The following is a 23,452-nucleotide window of genomic DNA, read 5'->3' on the forward strand; positions in this document are numbered from 1 at the left end:
ACCCGTAAACTGCAATCTGGACGTGAACAAACAGAGAGAAGTTTATTAAGTTTAAATAATTTAAACTTGGAAGTTAGATAATTTTCTTGGAGTTACAGGTACCCTGAAGGTCACCCCTTAGGATATGGAGTAGAAAATGAAGTTGGAAACACAGTTCTGAAGGGCACCAGAGTTGCGGGGAGCGTGGGAAAATGAAAAGGAGTGCTTGAGGGGGAAGGAGACGGAGATAGCAAGGAAATCCTGTTCAAGAGCTCAAGGCTAGCCTGGGCTACATGGCTCTCCTCCCCTATGTCTCTACAAAACGAAAAGAGAGCTGGGAGGCCAAAAGGGCCCGGGGAAGAAACCTCTGTGGTAAGTGGTGTCTGCATTAAGCTTAAGTTCAAGACAGAGGCTTCCAGTGAAAGTGGAGCCCCATAGACTGAGACCAAGAACGTGGCAGTTATGGTTTCAGTTAACGAACTCGTGTTTCTTTCCGACTCCCTCAGAATCTCAGAGCATCAGGAGGAGAGCATGCTTCCATCTCAAAGAGCCTCTCTTTATGTCCTTCAAGGCCCATTTTCAGCACATTGGCTACCGATGAGGAACTTGCCAGCAATTGGCAGGCTAAAGGTGAGGGTCAGCCACTGTCCTCAGCATTGACGCCGGATCTGCGCATGCATTCTGCTAGGCAGCTTTGTTACCCCTTCCACAGAAGGGCAAGCAGAGCCTGCCCCTCCTGCCTGACTCTGCACAAAGCTGTGTGGCTGCTTTGGCTGGGTGATGCAAGCCGGGCTGGCCATGCCTCATGCACTCGGTCTTGCCCTTTGGAGATTATGTCACCGCCTTGAGAAAATCCTCCTGGCTGGCTCCCTGGTCCCATGAGGGATGTGTGAAGCAGAGGCAGCTTGCACTGACCTTCAGACTCACAGTGAAAGAAAGCAATGCTTGTTATTGTTTGCCACTGAGACTTATCAGGCTTTTGTTTCAGAACGACTGGGTTGTAAAACGTTCTCTCAGTAAAGACGTGGTGGCTTCACAAATGCTTTCCTCTCTGCCCTGTCGCTCCTGGACATAGCTCAGTGTCCCACTTCCTGACTGCCAGCTCAGCCATTGTTCCCTGCCAGAGACTCAACTTCTAGGACCTAATGTGGTCCTTCAGAGAGGGAGAAGCAGCTCCAGCTGCACCTTGCAGTCCAAAGTCCAAGCCCCCGTGGAGTCCCACTCTGTGCAACCTGGCACCCAGGTGTGCACCTGGTTGCTCACATCTGTACCCAGTCCTGATCAGTGTCCATCCTAACTGCACCGATTAGATCTTTCACTGTACACTCTCCCTCCCCACCCACTCTCTCTTCCAGAATAGGATCTGATGTATTCAAGGCTGACCTCAAAATCACTATGTAGCCAATGACACTGAACACTAGATCCTCCTTTCCCTGCCTCCCAAGCACTGGGAGTACAGGTATGCACCATCATGTCCAGTTTATCTGCTACTCAGAGACTGGACCTAAGGCTTCCTGCACGCTGGGCAAGCACTCTCCCAGCTGAGCTGTGTCCCCAGCTCTCATCTGCACGTCTTGTTTATTAGACAGTATTTAGATATGGCTTGTGTATCTGTCACCACCCCCTTCCCACAAGGGTCTCATAGTAAAATTGTTCTCCAGTGTGGTGGCTTTAAGAGGTAGTGGGACCTTATGGCGATGGAGTCTAGTTCAGGGAGCTCATTAGGTTATTGGAGGCATGTCTTCAGAGGAACTAGAGTGGTTCCTGTGTGTGGCCCATGTCTATCTCTGGAATCTTACCTTGCTTTGTGATTTAACTTTTCTTTTTTTGAGACAGTCTCACCATGTAGCCTTGGCTGGCTTGAAACTCATCCTGTAGACCATTGAACTTGTTGAAATGTGCCAGCCTCTGCTCTTGAGTACTGGGATTAGAGGCCTGTACCACCACACACAGAACATTTTTTTTTCTTTATAAAGTTTTTAGCCTTGGGTATTCTATTATAGTAATAGAAAAAAGACTAATACAGTCATTACATTCCAGTCCTTCAATAGCAAACTTCTCTCTTTGAAAGAAAACCATTCTTTTCACGTAAACACACCCATTGTAGGGCCTGTGTAGTTGGTGATCTCCTGATGGTAAACAGGTTGTTATTCTAGATACTGCTGCGATGAGATCTTTGTGAATAAATCCTGGTTTCCATTTTTAAAGAACTGCTTATATTTTTTGATTACAAAAGCAATGCATGCTTGTTTTAACAAATTAAAATATCAAATTGCATTTAAAATTTAAATTAATTGACAAGCACTCGGTTTACGCGTCTCCTATGGAGCAGTGGTTCTGTGCTGAGCCCTGAGCATGGCGGCTCAGGGGACACCGGTGCAGCAGGTGGAGTGTGGCTGGTACTCTCCAGTTCCGGGTGGCTAAGGCTCCTGCTGGGAACACTGAAATGGCCTCCTGGTGGGGCTCCCTCCCCCCAAGTCTATGCACCACTGCTTGATTAATTACTTGAGGCCTGATTAATTAAAACATCTCTGATCCCATGTCTTGGTGCTCTAAGCCCTTCAGTGGCTCTCTATTGCCTTACTGAATCACTTTACATCACTGTTAGGATAACGAACTGTACCGTGAAAGAGCTTTTCCAGTGCTTTCATTTTCCCCCTTCCTATGAACCCTGCACACGGTCAAACTGTACAGGGCCCAGCACCCCTTGCCTGGCTCCCCTCCAGGCCCAGTGCTCATTCTCTGGCCTTTCTTGTGCATTTCCTTTCCTCTACCCCACAAGTCCTCACCCGGACCCATTTCTGTGAGCCTCTCAGAGTCCCCTTCTCCGTGTACCCTTTCCCAATTTCTTCATCTACGGCCAATTTTGTTTTTCTCCACCTTGCTTCTGTGCACGATGGTGGCTCCCTCTCAGCCTTGTTGAGATTTGGGGGGGGGGGTGAGTAATTCCTTACCTTGTTTAACAGCATCCCTGGTTTCTTTCTATACACTAGATACCCACATTGCCTTTTCATTTCACGGTGACAGCAATAAAGGTCTGCAGACATTACCCAAAGTCAGCTGGGAGGCAAACTCACTCCTGGTTAAAGGACACTGGCCCAAGGTGACATTTATGCAACAAGTCCTCTGACACATTTGAAGCTTGTGTCTTACTTTAGAGGTCACAGCCTGGCACCCAAGGGCCTTCAATCATCCAGACCTTCCTTTACGCCTCACCCCTTCCACTCTATGGCCTCCCTTCTACCTTCAGCTTTCTTCTCATCTTGGTCTCCAGGATCTGGGTAGTTCAGCCTCTTACTGTGGCCTGTTCCAACCTACCTCCCCTTTCCCCGGGGCAAATAGATCACTCTGCTCCTTAATTTCCTGCGGCACTCTGTACCGCCCTTGACTACAGCTCTCCGCACTCTGTGTGCCTTGTTGGAAAGAGGCCTGCAGCCTTTGTCTTCTGAGGGAGAAGCCCAGTAGGGACCTTGCTGAGGCCTCCTGAGAGGTGCCAGAGCCCTGTCCCAGGATCAGGGGACTGTGATGGTTATTCTTGGGGGTCAACTTGACTTTATTTGGAATTGACTAAAATCCAAAAATGGAGGGCACACTTGTGAGGGATTTTTTTTTTCTTTCTTAATTTGAAGTAGGAAGATCCATTTCTAATCTGGATTTTTGAGGTAAGAAGACAAACCTTTAATCTAGATCTTTTGAGCTGGGAATAGCCATACCTTTAATCTAGATCTTGATCTGGAAAGACATACCTTTAATGTGGACCACACCAGCTGGCAGCCTATATAAGGACAAGGAAGAAGGAAGCTTTTGCTCTTTGCCTGCTTGTCCTCAGTTTGCTACCAAGTCCAATTCTTCACTGACATTAGAACCTACTTCTTCAAGATGCTAGCATATAATGAAAACAAGCTGAGACATCCGGATTCTTGGCCCTGCCAATCACAGGCAGCCATTGTTGGATTAGCTAGACCACAGCCTGTAGGTCATTCTAATAAATCCCCTTTGTGTGTGTGTGTGTGTGTGTGTGTATACTCATTCTATGAGTCCTGTTAATCTAGAGAACCCTGACTAATACGGGGGACTAAGTCCAGACAGAGTATTAGAATAGTCTAGAAATTCTAGAGCAGTGATATCCCAACGGAAGCATGGGCCAGATGGGTGACTTTGGGTGCTATGTTAAGCTTTTCAGGAGTCTTAATTTTCCTTATTGTAAAAGGACACAACGACAGCATCTTTCTTACTAGATCACACCAAAGGTTTTGCATGTTAATATATGCTCACCGGGTTCCTGGCACAGGGCAGTGGTCCCTGCATCTTCTCACTAACAGAGGCTGAGTGAATGTTGAACTGGGCAGCAGGGGGACTCAGGGCTCACAGGCTGGGGTCCTCTCTGTGGCCAGGTGCTGACCTTGAAGATGGAGGCTCTCCTGTTCCTTCTTGCTTTCTTCACCCACAGTGTCTCTCAGCTTGACCTGCATGCCGATCAGCAAAGGGCTGGGGCTATTCATGGAGTGGACACTGCTGCCTTGCTTCACTGGGAGGTAGCCAGGCTGCATGGAGCAAGGACAGACATTAAGAACCTATTTTCTCACTGGGCATAAGTAATTGGCAAAAAAAGTTCTAAATCCATAGCTGTCAGGTGAAGTCATTTCCAAGAGAGAAGAACGCAGGGAGAGAGCTGAGAGTAGGGGGCAGGTGGGAGCCAGAGGGAGGAAAAGGAATGCTAACTAAGGCAGAGGAGGCCAGGGCAGACATCTTCCTGCTTCCTGCTCCTGGACCAGGCTGCCCTCTTCACTTTTAACCCTCTCATTTAAAAAAAAAATTTATTAAGTTCTTCTAAAAAAAAAAAAAAAAAAAAGAGGTTTCTAAGGTGATGACGGCAAAGAAAACCGTCCCCGGAATTATTTAATGAGCCAGAATGAATTGCATTTGAAATCATTTAAATGGGATCTGGGAGCATTTAACTGCAGCCTGGGATCTTAACTAGAGTGGGGAGGATCTCCACGCTAATTGCTGGCAATGATGTTTCTGTGGAGAGGAAGAGGTAGCAATTAGCCGAGTACGCACTGCTTGGCCAGGAGAATCAGAACCTTGGTGATGCTCTGGGGAATCCCAAGACCCCCCCTCCCCAGGGTGTGGGGGGGAGCTATTCAGGCCCAGGACTGCAGAGAGGGACAGAGGGGTAGGGTGGCCAGGTGAAGGGGCCCAAGAACACGGCTGGGCTCCCAGAGGTAGAGGCAGAGTCAGGCAGCGGGTCTCCAAAGGGCTCCTGTCAGCCCCCAGCAGCCCAGGCTGGGGGATGAGTGAGGCAGCTGGAAGGCCCAGTGTAGGCAGAGACTCTACCCAGGGGCAGTCGTGGGAGGTGAGTGAAGCTCAGCCCCTTCAAAGAGTCGAGACAGTCCCATTTCCACTTACTCAGTTTCACATCACACACTTCCCCTGTGTTTTCCTCTCTGGTTCCAGGGTGCGTCTGTGTGTGTGTGTGTGTGTGTGTGTGTGTGTGTGTGTGTGTGTGTGTGTACATATTCATGTGTGTCTGTTCATGCATGTATGTGCATGCATGTGGCGGTCAGAGGACAACCCTGAGTGCCATTCCTCAGATGCTGCCTACTCAAAAGAATCATTTTACTTGTACTCATGTATTTCGTGCATGTGCGGGTGCGTGAGTGTTGGGGGTGGCATGCCCATGCCATAGCATGGATGGCAAGATCAGAGAACAACTCACAGGAATTGGTTCCCTTCTTCCTCTGTGGGGTTCAGGGACTGAATTCAAGTTGGGCACCAGTTGCCTTTACCCGATGAGCCGTCTCACTGGCCCCGTCCGACATGTTTGTTGAGGCAGGGTCTCTCACCCAGCCTGGTGCCCACCACTTAGGCGACGCTGGCTGGCCAGCGAGCCCCAGGGGTCTGCCTGTTTCCCCCTCCCGAGTGCTGGCATTACAGATGTGCAGGGCAGTACCTGGCTTTTTCACATGGGTTCTGATCATCACATTCAGGTTCTTAAGCTTGCAAAGCAAGAGCTTTCCTGAGCTGTCTCCCCCCCCCCCCCCCCCCCCCCCCCCCCCCCGCTCTTGGTTCCATCACTACTTCAAGCCTGGAGGTGAACTTTTTAAACAGCCGAATTTAATTTTTATTCCTTCCATAATAAACACTAGAGAAACTTTGAGCCAAAAGTAAGTGCTGACTTTCTACAAACGGTGTAACGGGTTTTTTTGCTTGTTTGTTTTTCCGTTTTTTTTTTTTCAGGACAGGGTTTCTCTGTGTAGTTTTGGTGCCTGTCCTGGATCTCTCTCTGTAGACCAGGCTGGCCTCGAACTCACAGAGATCTGCCTGGCTCTGTCTCCCAACTGCTGGGTTTAAAGGCATGCGCCACCACCGCCCGGCTATTTGTTTTCCTTTTATATCTTGTATTGACCTCTTTATTTCTCAAGCAGCTTGTATGGATATTCTTTTTTTTTTTAATCTTTTTGTTATTCTCTGTGGCCCGTACATCATGTGTCTCCATCCCATTATCTCCCCATCCTATTGCGTTTGCCCTCTTCCCTTGTAACGTCCCCCCAAAATAAAATAAGACTTAAGAGAAGGGAGAGAGAGAGAGAGAGAGAGAGAGAGAGAGAGAGAGAGAGAGAGAGAGAGAGAGGAGTTCATCATGGAAGCTGTAGCATGACACAGTGAGTCACACAGTAAACCCTTTAGTCCACACATCTTTACTTGCAAGTGTTCATTGCAAAGAGTCACTGGACTGGTACGAGGCTTCCGGTTTCTGCTATACTCTCGATGCTGGGCCCTCACTGGGACTCCTCTTGGAAATCCTGTTGTTGCCCTGTGTCGTGGAGATCCTGCAGCTTTGGATCTGCAGGACCTGCCCCTTCACTTGCTCCAGCAGATCACAGATGGAGTAGATTTCGGGGTGGGCCAACACAACTCATTTTGGGATGGGCCAACTGATTCTGGGCCTGGGTAGTTGCAGGGTTGGTCAGCCCACCAGCTGTCCCCTGTCCTCACCACCGTGGTGAGCTTTCCAGCATTGCCCTGGCTAGTTCACCCTATGAAGCAAGGAGCAAGAGGAGGGGCCAGTTCTCCTGCTTTCACACCCTCAGAGTTGGCTCTCCCACACCTGGACCGCCAGGGCCAGCTCTACTGTGTTGCCCAGGTGAGGTGCAGGGGCCCGTTCTCTGGAGTGCGCAGCTGGTGAGGAGCTGGGTCAGGTCCCCCACCTGCTGCAGGTGGTGAGGGCCCAGGAGGGGAGGGAATCTTTCCCTCAACCATGACACCACATGCCCGATGAGGGGGACAGGAAAGCTCTCCCACTCTTGCATCCACAGGGCCATCTCACTTCCACCCTCATGAAGCAGGGTCATCTCTATTGTGCTACCCAGGCTAGGTGTAGGACTCAGTCTCCTGAATGTTGCACCCAGTGAGGACCAGGGCCAGTTCTCCCTAGTGTTGCAGCCAGTGAGGGATCAGGCCAGCTCTGTGCAGTCCTATCCTCTCTGCCTTCGGTGGTAACAAGAGCCACAGACTTCAACACAGATCGCCGGCTGCAGCTGGGCCACAGACTCAGGCAGGTCGCTCTGGGAAGGTGTGTGGGTCTCCTCTTGCTCAGACGTCATGGTGCTGTAAAGGTGATCTTTTTGATGCCCACACAACCCTGCGAAGATAGTAGCCCCATTGTATGGATGAGAAAACTGAAGCTTGCAATTGGGACTTAGCTGAGGGCACATAGCAGATGAGCAGTGGAAGAAGTAAGAATCAGCTCCCTTAGAGTCACCGTTCAGACAACCGTGGGTGATAACACCTCTGCCTCTAGGAAGATTTCAACAATCATAACTGTAAGAGCCTGAAAATGCTAACTGCCATTCAGAAGATTCAACAGAAATCCAGAGGAGAGGGGTCCCCTTTGAGTGGGTGAGAGCAGGGATGTCACTTTGAAGATGGGTCAAACTGGAGCACATGGGAGAGACAGGTTGTGACACAGAGGGCTGTTATTTGAGCAGAGAGAGGGAGGTGGGCAAGCAAGGGCCATGTACTGGGGGCATCGGCTGGTTCTGTGTCTGGAGAAGAGGCAGAGCAGGGGAAGGGGTAGGATCAGAGAAGTGGAGGGTTCGACGTGCGGGGTGGGTGGAGTCTAACCTTGTGTAAGCAGTGGGGAGCTGTGCACAGATTCCGAGCTGGGGAGCCATACTGTAGGTAATCACTGTGGCGGTGGGGATCGAGGAGGGCTTGCAGTAGAAAGGGGGTGACTGGAGAAGCCAGGGAGAAACTGTCGTCATTTTGTAGACGAGGTCAGGAGAGTCTGTGTGGGGCACAGGCCATGAGATGGAGAGAAGGGAGCGCCCCTCTCTGTCCATTGCTCCGTCCTCCGTCCATTGCTCTGTCCTGAGCACTCACTACCTGGCTCTCACCAGGAAGCTGCAGGTCTTGTGCTGGGGTTGACCTGGGCCGGGGGTTGGAGATAGAAGCCCATGTACAACACGCGTGCAAACATAACCAGCCTGGTGTTGGAAGGCGGCTTGGTTGATGACGGGCATGCCACACAAGTATGAAACCTCACTTTGATCCTCAGGACCCATGTCAAAAGATTTGCGCAGCAGCGTGCACTTGCAATATCAGTACTGGGGAGGTAGAGGGTCCCGGGGACTTGTTAGCCAGCCAGACTTGCCGGAACTGTGAACTCTGGGCTCTGTGCCTCATGATCTTTCTAGTACAGAAGCGGCCCAGCACACTCCAGCTTCCTGCCTCTGGCTGCAGGCAGAAGAGAAGTTGACCTCCGGACATGACTATGCTCACCCAGGAGTGGGGCAGACAGACCGGACCTCTGAAGGGAGGACAGGTTCCAGTTTTGACCTCAGAGGGGGACGGACAGCGGTGGAGTCTCCTGAGTGACCAATTTCTATCCTGTATTTACTTTCCTCCACTGTCCTGCACATCCCTTTCGTTCTACCTGCACTGCCTCTTTCTCCAGGAAGTCTTCCCACACCGCCTCAGCCACCTGGTACTTCTCCAAGGACTGACTTCATGGGATAGTAGTCTGTACATAGATCTGTCCCTGCTTTGAATATACTCCATAGATGATCAGCAGAAGGCATGTTAGAGAGCAATTTGTTATTAATTATTTACATCGACCACATGCTCAGGGTGCTGTCGTTGGCTTGCCAGTAGTGATTGTTTTAAAGCTACCACTCACTGTGTGCTGAGTAGCTCAATATATTATGTCTAGTTGCTCTCTCTCCTCCCTTTCTGGTGGAATAGAGCTATAGAGCTGTCATGATTGCCTTTTCAAATGGTCATCTTGTGGTTGGAAGAGTAATGATAGTGAACCACACTGAGTGTGTTAAGTTCGAGGACTCTTCCATTTGAAGGCCCCTGAGCATGTAAGCCATGACAGAAATGTGTTTTTTTTTTGTTTGTTTGTTTTTGTTTTTTCGGTTTTTGTTTGTTTTGAGACAGGGTTTCTCTCTGTAGCCCTGGCTGTCCTGGAACTCGATCTATAGACTAGGCTGGCCTCAAACTCACAAAGATCCGCCTGCCTCTGCCTCCCAAGTACTGGGATCAAAGGTGTGTACCACCACCGCCTGGTTTGGGAAGGTTTGATAAATACTCCAGGCATGCAGCTCTCTACAGCTCCAGGCAATCAGCAGAGCACCAGGGGCTGGAGAACCTACATTTAAGGGTTTTTTTTTTTTTTATAATTAATTTTTTTGTTTTATTTTATTTTATTTTATTTTATTTTATTTTATTTGTCTTTTTAAATTCATCTATTTATTTTACATCCCAACCACAGCCCCACCCATCCTCCCCTGTTCACAACCCCCGATTCCCTCCCTTTCTGGGCAGGTCTCCAATGAGTATCAATAAAACAGGGCATATCAAGTTGCAGTAAGACCGAGTACCTCCCCATGTATTAAGACTGGGCAAGGTGACCCAGTACGAGGAATAGGGTCCCAAAAGCCCATAAAAGAGTTGGAGATAGGCCCTGTTCCCACTGTTAGGAGTCTTGAGTGGACAAAGAGACTGCTGAGCAAATGCTATTGCTCTGTGGTCTTCCAGCCCATAGGTGGAGCTATTGGACCCCAGGAAGTCTCAGGGCCCAGTTACTAATGATGGAGATATCCTGGGAGGCAGGTCCCAGTTCACATCTATGAATGAGAAGGCTCATCAGTGTTCATACAAAAGGATCCTGGAAACAACCTAAATGACCACTAAGTTGTGTCTGGTTAAATAAATTATGATACACCCATATATTAGGATGCCATGTAGCCATTAAACGTTATGGCATAGATTTATGTCAACTGATAGAGAAAGATACCTCTCCATATATTTTGTTGAAGGGAAAGCATACCTCAGGACCATATATATATAATTATCCCAGAGATATAAAATTGTGTGTGAGAGAGACAGAGGTGGATAGGTAGCAGGTTATCACCAACACTATTAACATCGACTCTTTAGATAGTGTGAATTTTGCTTTAACCTTAACAACAATGTGTGAGTTTTTAAAATAACAAGTTTGTAGTATCTTTACCATTGGGAAAAATAAGGTTGATTTCTATTGGATGATTTATAAATCAAACCATGCTGAAGGTCTCCCTAATGTCCCCCAAAGATAGACCCTTCAGAATATAGCCTTCTCTGAGGTCTCATGTATGTGTCAGTGGCCAAAGGAGTAAGGACATTTGTCACCAGTGTTAGAGGCATAAAAGGCTGATGAGGCCTTTGCTGGGATAGTCCCAGGCTGCACTTCTCAGCCCTGGGTGCATCCTAAGAGGTCCAGCTGAGCCTTGGCTACACATCCACTACTTCCCCCCCCCCGCCCCCCGCCTCCCCCCCACTGCTCTCCCTCCCCATCCTCACCCTCCTCCTGGTGTCTCAGCTTTTATCTCCACAAATTCTATTCAGCCGCGAGTCCCTGAACTTTCTAATTGAGATCAGGGATAAATATAGTGGGGAAGGCAGGCGAGAGAGGGAGGAGGCTTCGTTTTAATTTGCCACATTTCCCATTAATAACAACTTCTAATTAAAAAGTCTCCATCTCCCAACCCAAGTCCAAGAGAAAAGTCTCCTCAGGTCTGTCTGACTGGGACCTTTGTGCCAGTGAGTTCACAGTGCAGTTTTCTGGACCAGCTGAGCCCTCATTGGCAAAAGCCATAATTAATCTGGGCGGGGGGCGGGGAGGGGAGATATATCCCTAAAGACCGTAGTCCGTTGCTATAGTCCTCCAAAAGGGGCCACATACCTTTACTGGGCCGTGGTATCTGCTGATATTTTTGCTGGAGCAGCTCTGGCAAGGATGAGCCACAGGGCAGATGTTCAGGGGAGTAGGGAGTATTTCAATGTGGTTGAAGCTTCACGTTTAGAGGGTCCACGGGGGCAGAAGCAGAACTATGGAAGAGGCATCTTGTTCTGTATTATTCCAGGATGCATCAATGTCATGTTCTCTTTTTCTCTTTCCCCCGAATCTCCTCTTCAGAGACTCAGGTATGTGGTGTGTGTGTGTGTGTGTGTGTGTGTGTGTGTGTGTGTGTGTGTGTGTGTGTGTGTGTGTGTGTGTAGAACTGGCTGTGTTGCTGTTGGAGGAGCGATGGCTGTTAATAGTCTAAGACAGTGGGACATGCCACTTAGTATTGATCTAAACACACTTTTTTTTTCCTCAAGAAATATTTTAATGCCTTGGTTCCTTGCTGAACTGAAGGAAACACTCTGAACAAACCACTGTGAATAAATGAAGGCCGAATGAACAGAAAGATCCTTGGTGAGCTTTCAGTCACTTGCACCCTCCTGGCTCCTCAGCACCTCCACCTAGTAAGGGGGTGGGTAGCATGGTCTCATATCTAATGCACCCAAACACAACTTATGACCTGTCCCTTCTGCAGCCTCTTCCATCTTCGTTCGGAAGTCTTAGCATGCTTCTCTGGTCTTCATCTTGCATGCTGTCTCCCTCAGCCATGGGACGTCAGGTGGGCTCTACATTCAAGATACACCCAGAATCCAGCAGGAGTCTCCCTTCCTGTGTTGCTGGGACCCCAATCAGCATGGCATGGCCATCATCTTTCTGCTCTGGTCCAGCCGGGCATTGCTGAGTGACAAGGACACAATCTGAGAGATGCATCACTGGGAGATTTTGTCATGAGTTTTCAGTTACACAATCCTAGATGGTATAGATCAATCACTCAATGCGGCATCTTGATGCAGTCGAGAGATGTGCTAAACACAAGATGGATGAGGCTGCGATGCATGCCAGGACTCTCCTATAGTAAACTCTTTATACACATGCGTCCATGTGTATACAAGGAGCATGCTAAATGAATATAAAGAGTATGATGTAGTAAAAACAAAACCAGTAACAGGGGTATATGACAATTACTGTTGTGACTTATATACTGTACATCACTGTCTAGTCATGAATGACAGTGTGGTGGGTATATTTCTACCAGCATCACCATATACATATATCACCTTGTGCTGTGACATTCAGTTAGCGACAACATCATTAGGTGGTAGGAATAATTCAAATCCATTATAATGCTCTAGGACACCCACAGAATATATGCTTGTTCTTGATCAGAACGATACATGGTGAACCCTGCATTTCATAGATTCCTAGCTGTACTGTTTGCTTCCACAAGTCCAATTTTAACCCAGCAGTGGGAGGGAGCCATGCAAAGCATAATCAGGTGGTGTTCCTCTTCTGCTCAGACCCCTCCAGTAGCATCCTTCCTCACTAGAGTGAAGCCTGACAATTCAGCTGGGGGTGAACCCTGAGGCCTGATGGTACCTCACTTTCTCCTACTCATCCCCTAGCCTGTTTTCAGCCAGCTGGTCTACCAGCCATTCCTTCACTTGGGCCAGACACATCCCTGCCTCAGGGTTCTGTTATTTTCTCTACCTCTGCTTGGCAGACTCTTTCTCTACTGTGTATCTCCTACAGGTGACCTTCCAGTCAAGGTCACTCTGATCACTCCACTTAGCATGACAACTCTGTTCTACTCCCACAAGCAATCCTTTCCCTGCTTTATTTTTCAAAACACTTGACCCTTTCTGATTTTTTTCTTTTCTTGTCTATGCCTCTCTCTAAAACCACTAGAAGGTATGTGACATGAGGGCAGAGATTTTTTTTTTTACATCTACTTTGTTCAGCACCAAAAACAAGGCCTTGGGTACATGTAGATACCACAGAGCCATTTGTTGAATTAAAGAACAGAAGTAAGCTCAAATCAAGGCTTCCTTTCCTGGGAAGTCCAGCAAATGAGTCCTGCCACCTGGGAAGGAAACAGTCCCCCTTAAAAGGACAGTGTGCGATCAGTGGGACTAGAGTCCTACTGAAATCTAGCTTTGTCATTTATGAACCACATGACCCTGGGTGTTTACAACTAATCTAAGCTTCCACTTGCTTCATTTAGAAAATGGGGATAATAATAGTGTCTCCCTTGGAGGATAGGAAGCTGGAGGCAGTCGGAGCAATGGCACACAGTACTTATCAACAGCCCAATTTATAGAAAGCTAGCTACAAGTAGAGCGATGATTTTGTTGACAGCAGAAATAGCCAGTGGGTCAGCAGAGCCTGTTGATGGTGAGGAGATGAGTGTAATCCTTCTCTGTGGAAAGTAGGCTTAGTATAAAGAAGAAGCAAGGAGGAGATTCTGGCCCAGGCCTTGTAGTAGTGCCATTTTGGAATCACTCTTACTAAATTAGTGTAAGAGAGCCCCAGCATTCATTTCACTCTGCTTCTGGACTACAGAAACAATGTGACCAACCACCCCACACTCCTGTCGTGGTGGACTGTATTTCCCTCAAACTATGAATTAAAATTAATCTCTCCCCCCCCACACACACCAGAAAAAAGAAGTGAGCATTAGTTAATGGGGACTGTTAAGTGCTATTTTTTAGTGCTATTCCTCATGGTGATCATTGGTGAGAGCTGGTTTGTTTGGCATAGTGTGGACTGGCAAACTTATTGGCACATAGTCAGCTATGTAAATATTTTGGGCTTTGCAGGTCTCTGCTGTAGCTGCTTAACTATTGTAGTTTGAATGCTTCCAAGAGCAAATAGGTGTATTTGTGTTTTGGTAAAAATTTATTTATAAAACAGTTTGGAGGGCCAGATTTGTCCCTAGGGCTATGGGTTGCTGACCTCTGGTTCATGGAATCCTTTCTAGCGGTTGTTAAAGGAACAGGTGAAATATGTGTAAGATGAGCGGAAGTGGGGGTGAAGGATGCAAATCTCTATCTATCTAGAGGTTGTTCTCTTTAAAGAAGATGTTTGACAAGCCAGGGCTTCTGGATGAGCCTAGTGGAAATGACTGCATTGAGTAGAAAACTATGAGTCTTCACCCACAGATTTGTTTAAACAATTCTAGGGCAACTTGGCAGAAACATGAGAGGGTGTGTTCACATGTTGGATAAGTGGTTGATTCGGTTTTCAGGGACCTTTAAAATCCCTGTTTATTGGGATATTCTAAGGTATGAGCCTATTGACATTCAGGAAAACAAAGTCACAGATCTGGCACGTCTCCAGTACTGGGTCATTGAAATTTGCACACTCGAGGACAATTTTACTTTCTAATTTTATCACTAAGCCTATAGTGTCTATCCAGCCACAGGTGAAAGCCAACAAGGATGCATTGTCAACTTCACTTAGGATGTAATCCATCTCTGTACTCATCTGGGTCTCTCATATAGACCAGACACTCACTGTCAGCTGCAGCCACCATCCTACTAATCAAATAGCACGAAGAATGTATAATTCATTTTCCATTTAGACAATAATGGCAAACATCTGGCACAGCAGTCTCTATCCGCTCACCTTTGTGTATCTGAGAACACTGCTAATTGATCTTGACTGTCGTTCTTTCTGAACCTTGGCCTCACATAGGTAAGGCTTTGGGATATTTATAGTAGTAGGTACTGGGTCGGCTGCTTAGTTAGAATAAGATTGAATGTGATATCTTAGTATGGAGGGAAGTCATTAGGAATGCTAAGACCTGAACCCTATCCTACTTCCCAGCATCTCAGAATCCTAGCTTTCTTCACAACATATTGCTCCAGGTAACAATCGGTTTGCTGGAGTTTACTAGTTGATTTAGAACATTAAGGGCAACAGTGTACATTTTTATAACCTTCTAGAAGTTTATTGGAGGACCATAAGCAGACTGGTAGTGATAGGAATTCCCAACATGCCCCCACAGTTGGGCATGGTCGCGCATGCCCGGCGGGACACCTAGTCATTTCCGGGTCAAAAGTCTTGCGTGACCCAGGATGCTGCGGCTTTATGTGGTTGCATAAAGTACGCAGCGCAACCATGTGATCTATGCACATGCGTGGAATAGCCACGTGGGCCTGTGTGCGCAGGTGCAGCTCAGCCTTTATAAGCCGGTGCCATGATTCCCCTGCCCCCTTCACACACGTGTCTTTCCACAGGCCTGTGCACATCTGTCTCTCTACTCATCTTAATAAAACTCTTGTTAGTGGATTCTGTCGTGTTTTGTGACTTTTCCTCGCAGGGTAAGAGTGCCGTTAAAAACCAACAGTTGGTAGCCAGGGAATCTCTACTTTGTACCCTGATCAGAAAGACTCAATAGGACGAGATTTCTCACCATCTTTGACATCATAATTGATGATGTAGTTCAGTGGTGGAGCACTTGCCTAGTGTATGTGAGGCCCTTGCTTTCATCCTAAGGACCCCCAAATCTACTCTGACAGTGTAAAAAGACACATACCGGAAGTGACTCAGATCATCTGGGTATAAGCACACCCTAATCCAGGTGCTAGAAAATGTGGTGTGACTGCCCCTTTCTGAATGAAGGAGGAGTGGAGGGGGAGGGGAGGAGATGGGAAGCAGGGGGTGAGGATCCTAGGAGGAGAGGAGGGAGAGGAAACTACAGTTGGTATGTAAAATAAATGAAAAAAGTGATATTTAAATAAAATAAAAAATAAGATATCGTATTTAAAAAAAAGAAGAAAATATGGTGTGATAAGGTGGTGACATTCTCCTGTATACCTGGCCCTGCCCATCTGTGCTTACAATCAAGTGGAGCAGGAAGGCTGAAAGCTTGGGGGTGGGGTTGGAATTCCTGTGACAGCAGGAGAGTGGCAGTATTAGCCACATGACCACCGAACAAACTGAACATGGGATGGAGGCAGAGCAAGGACAGGCTGTGTAGTGTTTGTTGAGCTTGGCTGAGTCCATCTGGAACATCCTTCCCGAGAACAGGCCCCAGATATGAAGACTCATGTAATACCATGGGAACAGTCAAGATCCTGTCACGGAAAATGGTGCATAATATCAAACCCCAGAGGTCAAGTTAACAATATCAATGGCAGAGCAGGCAGGTAGACCAGCCATTGGTAGGTGTTGTTCGTATGGTGGAATTCAGGAACGGTGTGCTGATTAAGGAGTGCAGGCCAGGAGGAAGGTAAGAAAAAGGGAAGGTCTATGTCTGCATCTCACTCAGTTTGAATGTGAAGAAACGACTCTAGCCTGGGGTTTCTCAACTTGGCTTGCTGATGTGCTGGACCAGATCACTCTCCATGTGGGGCTGTCCTATGTATGAGCATTCCTGGCTTCTATCCTGATGACCAAGAACCCCAGGCATTACAAATATCTCTGGGGAGCAAATCACCCCAAATTAGAAACCACAATATAGTTTCTTGGACTGTGGTGCACAGTGCATGTTATGGATCCAGACAGTAATGGGGGAACCTGTAACAAGCAGAAGAGGCCTGTGGTTTTAAATGCCCCAGGCCCAGAAGATATTCTCTGGTCTTTGCGCTCAAGACCCAGGATACTCCTAGCAATTGGAACTTGCTTGGGATGCACACCTGCATGGATGAAGCAGTGATTTCAGGACCAGCCCTTGGACCTCTAGTTCCACAGGTGGATGAGAAAGTGTGGACCATGAATCCTCAATATGGAAGAAGGAACTGGAAAATGACAGTCTTTCTTCTGGGAAAAACAAGCCAGCTTGGAAGTAAAGTCCCTGAGTCATGGAGGCAAAAGACATTCAGACTTGGGCCAAGGGGCATGGACTTGTATTTGAGCTGAATCCTGGAGGCCAAGTTGCTTGGATCTCCTCATCGGTAGTGTGACCAACCTCACATTCTGCTCTTCTCTGCACAGATGAGGACAGATCACTTTTGCAGCTCCCCTTCTCTGAGGCCAACAGCTAGGCGTACACCCACCAGCTAATGGAGCTTTTCAAGGGGGTACCCAGCACAGTTCCCTACCAAGCGAGTGGGTGATTTCAATTAAAGGACCATTACCCTGAAACTCTATCCAGCCCCAGCTCCCATCTGCCAGCAGGAGGCCTTTCTTTTCAGGTCTCAGGCCCTATTCTGTGGTTACAGAACAGACCTTTCACTGGGACCCATTGCCTTCACTAAAACACAGCAGATGCTACTAATAAACAAACATATTGATCATACAGATATGGGATGTCAGGGACTTAATTCATGAATGAAGTGAGCTTTAAGAGTGCCCAGAGGGAGCTGGCTCCATTTAAAGGGCCAGCAGCTGCTTGAATCTTCTTGAAGTATGCCCTGAGATGGGCCAGGCGAGGATTATTTTCTCTGCACTTTGTCCCATGGCAGTGAACTGGAACGTTCTAAGCCCATGGATGCCACCTTACCTGGCATGCTATCTTTCTCCCTGGGGATCTTCTCTGCAACATGGAGCTTGTTAGATGAAAGGCTGGAGTGGACTGGTTTTCCCACAGAGTTAGAGCTGACCTAATGTAGTGAAAGAGAAAGAGAAAGAGAAAGAGAAAGGGGCTTTCTCTAGCTTCCTAACCAGGCTCCTTACCCGACTGATACTATAGCAGCCCTCCATCCTAGCAACCAATCCCCACCAGAAGCAAATAGCCACATGTGGCATTTAAATTCTAGTGAAATAAAATGAGAGAGAATTGAAAATTTCTATTCTTGCTCACTTAGCTGCATGTAGCCACCATACAACGATAGAACATTTCCACGTCTGCAGAAAGTCTTGTTAGTTCTATCCCAGGGGTTATATGAAAAGAGAGAAGGAAACCCACTTCCACTCAGTTCTTGAAGTCCTTGCCGTTCAATGAGTGACCATGGGTATCACAAAGAAGACTCCTAGGCACAAAGACTCTAACCTAGACCAACTGAGTCTGAGTTTGCAATTGGACAAGATCCCTGAGCGATCTGTGTGCACTCTATGGTTTGGAAAGCACTGCTTTAGACCGGTGTTGGAGAAACTTGAAATAATGCTTGAGAATTAAATGAGGTGCCCCATGAAAAGTACATGAGGTATCCCATGAAAAGTCATTGACAGAACAAGTCAAGAGTGCCTGATAAGGATGACTCCTTCGTCAATGTCTCTGCAGAAAGTTGGAAAGACAGAAGTCTGCTTTGGTTGCAGGTCCAGTGTTTTCTGGGTACCCAAGGGTGGAACTTGCTGTTTGTTAGTATTGTGGAGACAGCATATCAGGTCTAGAAGGGGACCTGCCTCTGCTCTGGGCATGTGTACATCTTATGCTTTTCCTCAAAGCATGAGCTGGAAAATCCTTAAAGCCAACAGCTCAGAGATGCTCATCAGCTGATTTAAGTTCTACATGTGAGCAAGGAGCTGGGAATCTGCATTAAAACCTTGTATAGGGTCCGTGGTAAAGGTGTACATACACAGATTAGTGTGAAGACAGCTTAGTTTAATGCACTGTGGTGAGGAAAAATGGTATCTAATGGTGGGAACCAAGGGGCACCTGCCCAGGGGTGGACGGGTGCCGGGAAGGCTAAGTCAGATGAGAGGGTTGCTCGGCAAAGGTTAGGAGGCAAGGTTCTGGTGAGCATAGTGGGCAGGAGTGACGTATGTGGCGAGAAGGGGTGAAGTTACAGGGCGGACTGGACACGCAGGGAACCACTCATTGTTAGGTTCTGCTGGAGTACAAAGGATGAGGGAGGGTTGAGTGGGAAGTGGGGGTGGCTGAGGCTAGGAGTGGACAGGAGTTCAGACGCAGGATTGTATCTGTCCTGGTAAAAAGCTACCCTGTTTTGAGGAAGTTACCAAGGGGGTTTAGTCAGAGGAACTGGGGGACTCTATTTGTAAATCAGAAAAAATGCAGGAGTCACTTTGTGGTGGAGGAGCTGGGAAAAGAGTGATGCACTCGTCCAAGGAGAAAGGGTGCGAGCTTGCACCCTACAGAGGGAGAAGCTACACTCTTAGGAAAAGTAGCCCTGTATCAGCATGTCCCCTATGTACCTTAGTTCTCAATTGGGGTTATATTCAAAGACTGGAGTTCAAGTTCACTTCTTCTTAAGTCTTCCTTCACACAGTGTGAAAGTCCTCCAATCCATGAGATAGAGTGAAAATCGCTTCTGAGGACATTTTGTTGACTGATGTGCCTTCATTATTACTTAAGTCAGAGCTCCCTACTTTTCTGAAAAGGCCGATTTTAAGAGCTCATCTGAGGAAATCGGAATAGGAACAACTGAATAAACAAACCTAAAGAAAAGTGGAATAGTATTAATAAAGATAAAAGAAGTAATGAATAAAATGAAACACCAACATATACTAGGGAGTATAAATAAACCCTAAAGACTGTTCTTTGGAAAGACTTGTAAAGTATATGAATCTGCTTTGAGTGTCTGATTAAGGGAAAGGAGAGACATTAATAAGAGAGAAATCAGTGATGGTGTAAATTAATTTCCTTAGCAAGATCATTGGGAATAAATTATAAACACAGTACTTGAGACTCAAGCGCCTCCAGTCTCCTTCCTACACTGGTAATGAATCTGGAGACTCCAATCTACACTTAATCCTCCATTCCCTCAAGCTGGAGGGCACCAGCAATCTTTCATTATTCTTGTTCTTCTTCCCAGACTCAAAGTTAATTTTTATTTTTATCATTATTATCGACTCATATTTAATAAGTGTTTCCTCTATATGCCAGACACTGCTAACTGTTTTGTATAGATTTTATTTTAATCCTTCCCCAAGTCAAACAGGTGAGAAAAGTCAATATGATGAATTAATTTGGACCAGACTCCCATATTTCCGAGGGGGGGGTAGCTTTTGTATGTGCAGAGATTACTTCTTGGGCTGGTACATCTCTGCACCGTTTTACTTACACCTCCCCCTGCACAATGTCATCCTGTTCCTGAGTGTGCAAAACTCTTAAAGGTGCAAGTATGGGACCAGGGCTTCCACTTTGGCCCTAGCATTGCCATGGCATTCTAGTAATGACCTTGTCCCTTAGATGCCAGCTTGGCGAATTACAGTTGTGCCCTTCATCTGGCGTTTGTCTTTCAGTTACTTGTTGTTGACTGTGGCCAAAAACTATTGAATGGAAAATTCCAGAAATAAATTAATCAATTTTAACTTGTACGCTATTTTAAGTAGCGTAAAGAAATCTTGTTCTAGCTTGCTAATATCACATTCAGAACGTAAGTGATCCCTCTGACCAGTGTATTCACACTGTATATGCTACCCACCTGTGAGTCCCTGAGTGGCTCTCTTGGTTGTTACATGGGCTACTGAGGTTTCTCAGTTCACACATAAGTAGCTATTATCACAGTCACCTAACATGACACCCTAATCTCTACGCCACTCACCTCATTGCATCTCATCACAGAGACATCATCACAGGAAGGGTGAATACAGTACAATATGATATTTTGAGAGTAAATAAAAGGAAGACTACATTCATATGATTTTTATGATTGCAGTGAACTGATCTACTCTTTCACTTGGTTTAGATATCAAACTTTATCATAGGATGTCTCCTGAGGAATGACACCCAAGGTTGGCCTTTGGCTTCCACACACGTATATCTGCACACAAGTGCACATACCTCCTGAACACACACACACACACACACACACACACACACACACACACACACACACACACACATACGGTTATAAAATACATTAACATAAGGAGGTTGGATTGAGCCCCTGAGGTTTTGAAACTTTGTTATATCTTTGTACATGCTTGTTTTCAGCCCTCACCCCTAAGTCAGACAGCCTTGGCACTCAGCGTCAGGTAGGCATGGGTACTGCTGTACTGTGCTTCTCACTCACTTGCATGGGAGCTCTGTGTCTCCCGAAATAAGCAGAGCAGGACACGAACTACCACTGCAGGAAAACACGTATTAAAGGTATATTACAACCCTGGTGTCTGTCCTAACCCTCACCCCATTCCGGCCTTCTCTGCCATGACCCTCTCCACAGGGTCAAGGTGGACACACCTATGGGGATATAATCTCTTGCCTCACCGGATGGATGTTCAGAGCCCACTTCTAAGGATCATTCATTTATATGCCCTTCATCCTCCCTCCCCAGGTTGCACCCAGCAGTATGGGCACACTCGGCCCCAAAGGGTGCTCTGGGTGTGAGAGAGAAATAGAGGTTGTTTGAATTTGTTCATTCAGATCACACACACACACACACACACACACACACACACACACACACACACACACACACAGAGGTTTCGAATCTTATGAGAGACTTCTGAACTGCTTTCCAAAGTGTCCACACCAATCTGTGTTTCCGCTGGTAACAGAGAGGAGTATCAGCATCAGCTGACCCCAGACTCTGCTGGCACTGGGGTTGTTAGATTTCTACATTGAACCTAGAATCTTGTATATTCTAGGCAGTACTCTTTCATGGAGCTGCTTGTCCAGCTCAGCCATTTTAATTTTAGCCATTTCAACAGGTGTGAGGCGGCATCTCATTGTGATTGTATTTTGTGTTTTCCTAATGACTAATGATGTTGAGGATATTTTCCCTTCTCTCTTTGCTATCTGTATATCTGCTTAGGTAAAGTGTGTGTGTAAATATTTTGCCAGTCACAAATTGTGTTTGGTTCCTTACTATTGAGTGTTGGCAGCCTGAAAATATATATTCTTGATCTATTCTAGTCTGTATCAGGTGTGTGTTTTATAATGGCAGGCAGGCCCTCCATATATCTGCAGAGTCAACCCATCTAGGATTGAAATGTTGGGAAAATTATATCTGTATTAAACATGTACAGATGTGTTTCCTTGTCACTTCCCCTAAACAATAGAGTGTAGCAGATATTCCTGTAGCATTTATGTTCTGTGAGATGTTGTAAGTAATCTAGAGATGGCTTACAGTACATGGAAAGATATGTGTGGGTTCTGCACAGACTTTACACCACTCTCTTGATACAGAGCCTCTTTGGATTTTGGTATCTGCAAGGGATCTTGGAACCAATCCTTCATGGACACTGGGGGACAGCTATATCTCCTCCCAAGTACTTTTGGGACATGCAAGTGGCTAAAGATAAAAGGAGAAAGTTCTAGGCAGCTGATATCAAATGTGGCTTCACTGGCACATGAATTGAAATGGAAGACATGGAAATGTGTACAATTATGAAAGAAGAATGAATAGCACAAAACCATGGTTCTCAACCCACGGATCATGACCTCTATGGGGGGCTGAACGACCCTTTCACAGGGGCTGCAGCTATGATATTTACATTATGATTCATAATAGTAGCAAAATTATAGTTATGAAGTGGACCAGAAGTAATTTTGTGGTTGGGGGTCACCACAACACGAGGAACTGTATTAAAGGGTTGCAACATCAGGAAGGCTGAGAACCACTTGCATAAAAGGAGGAGATGGCTTAGGATTGGGCATATAGGAAGCACAAGCCAGGCAGACCAGGGGGTCCTAAGTGATTAAGAGGTAGTTGACAAAATTGTAGAAGAAATTCCAGGAAGGTTCTAGGACAGGAAAGAAAAAGGGAAAAATGGTGGTGGTGTGCAGGGGAGGGGACATTTCAGGAAGGGAATGGCTAAGAGCTTCAGATGCTCTCAGGAAGATGAAGACAGAAGAATATCTTTCCCAGACTTAGCAGCCTGGAAGTCATCATCAACCTTAGCAAGAGCTACTGACAAAGCGTAAGAGTGAGCCTGGCATTCACATCACAAAGAATAATACAGCCACATGGACATTAAAAGACTGAAATTCGGAAGCACTGGGTAGTAAGTAACTACCACAACAAGCTCCATGGAAGAACTCTCATTCTCTGTCCATTGCCCTCCTTCATTAGCTCACTCAAGGACCTCTCCATGGTCCATTAGCCAAAGACAACCTTTCAGTTGGCAAAGGACTCTAGCACACTCTCAGAACTCAACAGTTGGTTGCTTAGTCTGCAGAACATATTGACAACTGAGCATCATTGCTAGAGAGGAAACCATCTTGGAGTGAGTTAAGAAAGGTTTGGTAAGACAATGATAAACAACAGTTTACTATAGAGCCTGACTTCCAAAAGGAAGAAGAGAGAGCTAGGGCAAAATCTGGATGCCACGTCTGGGGGACTTAGCTCATGTTTGTTCCTTTTGTAGCTGAGGGAGATACTTGAGTTTGTTTCAGTGTGAGTGGAAGAATCTCTATCAAGCAAGCTTGCACTTGACAGACAAATCCAGGCATCTAGTTTCTGTAAGCATTGTGTTTATAAGGTCTTCAGTCAAATCAGTGAGTCTAATTTG

The sequence above is a fragment of the Peromyscus californicus genome, unplaced genomic scaffold (genome assembly GCF_007827085.1).
Source record: "Peromyscus californicus insignis strain IS unplaced genomic scaffold, ASM782708v3 Scaffold_4__1_contigs__length_199733344, whole genome shotgun sequence".
NCBI classification, from domain to species: Eukaryota; Metazoa; Chordata; class Mammalia; order Rodentia; family Cricetidae; genus Peromyscus; species Peromyscus californicus.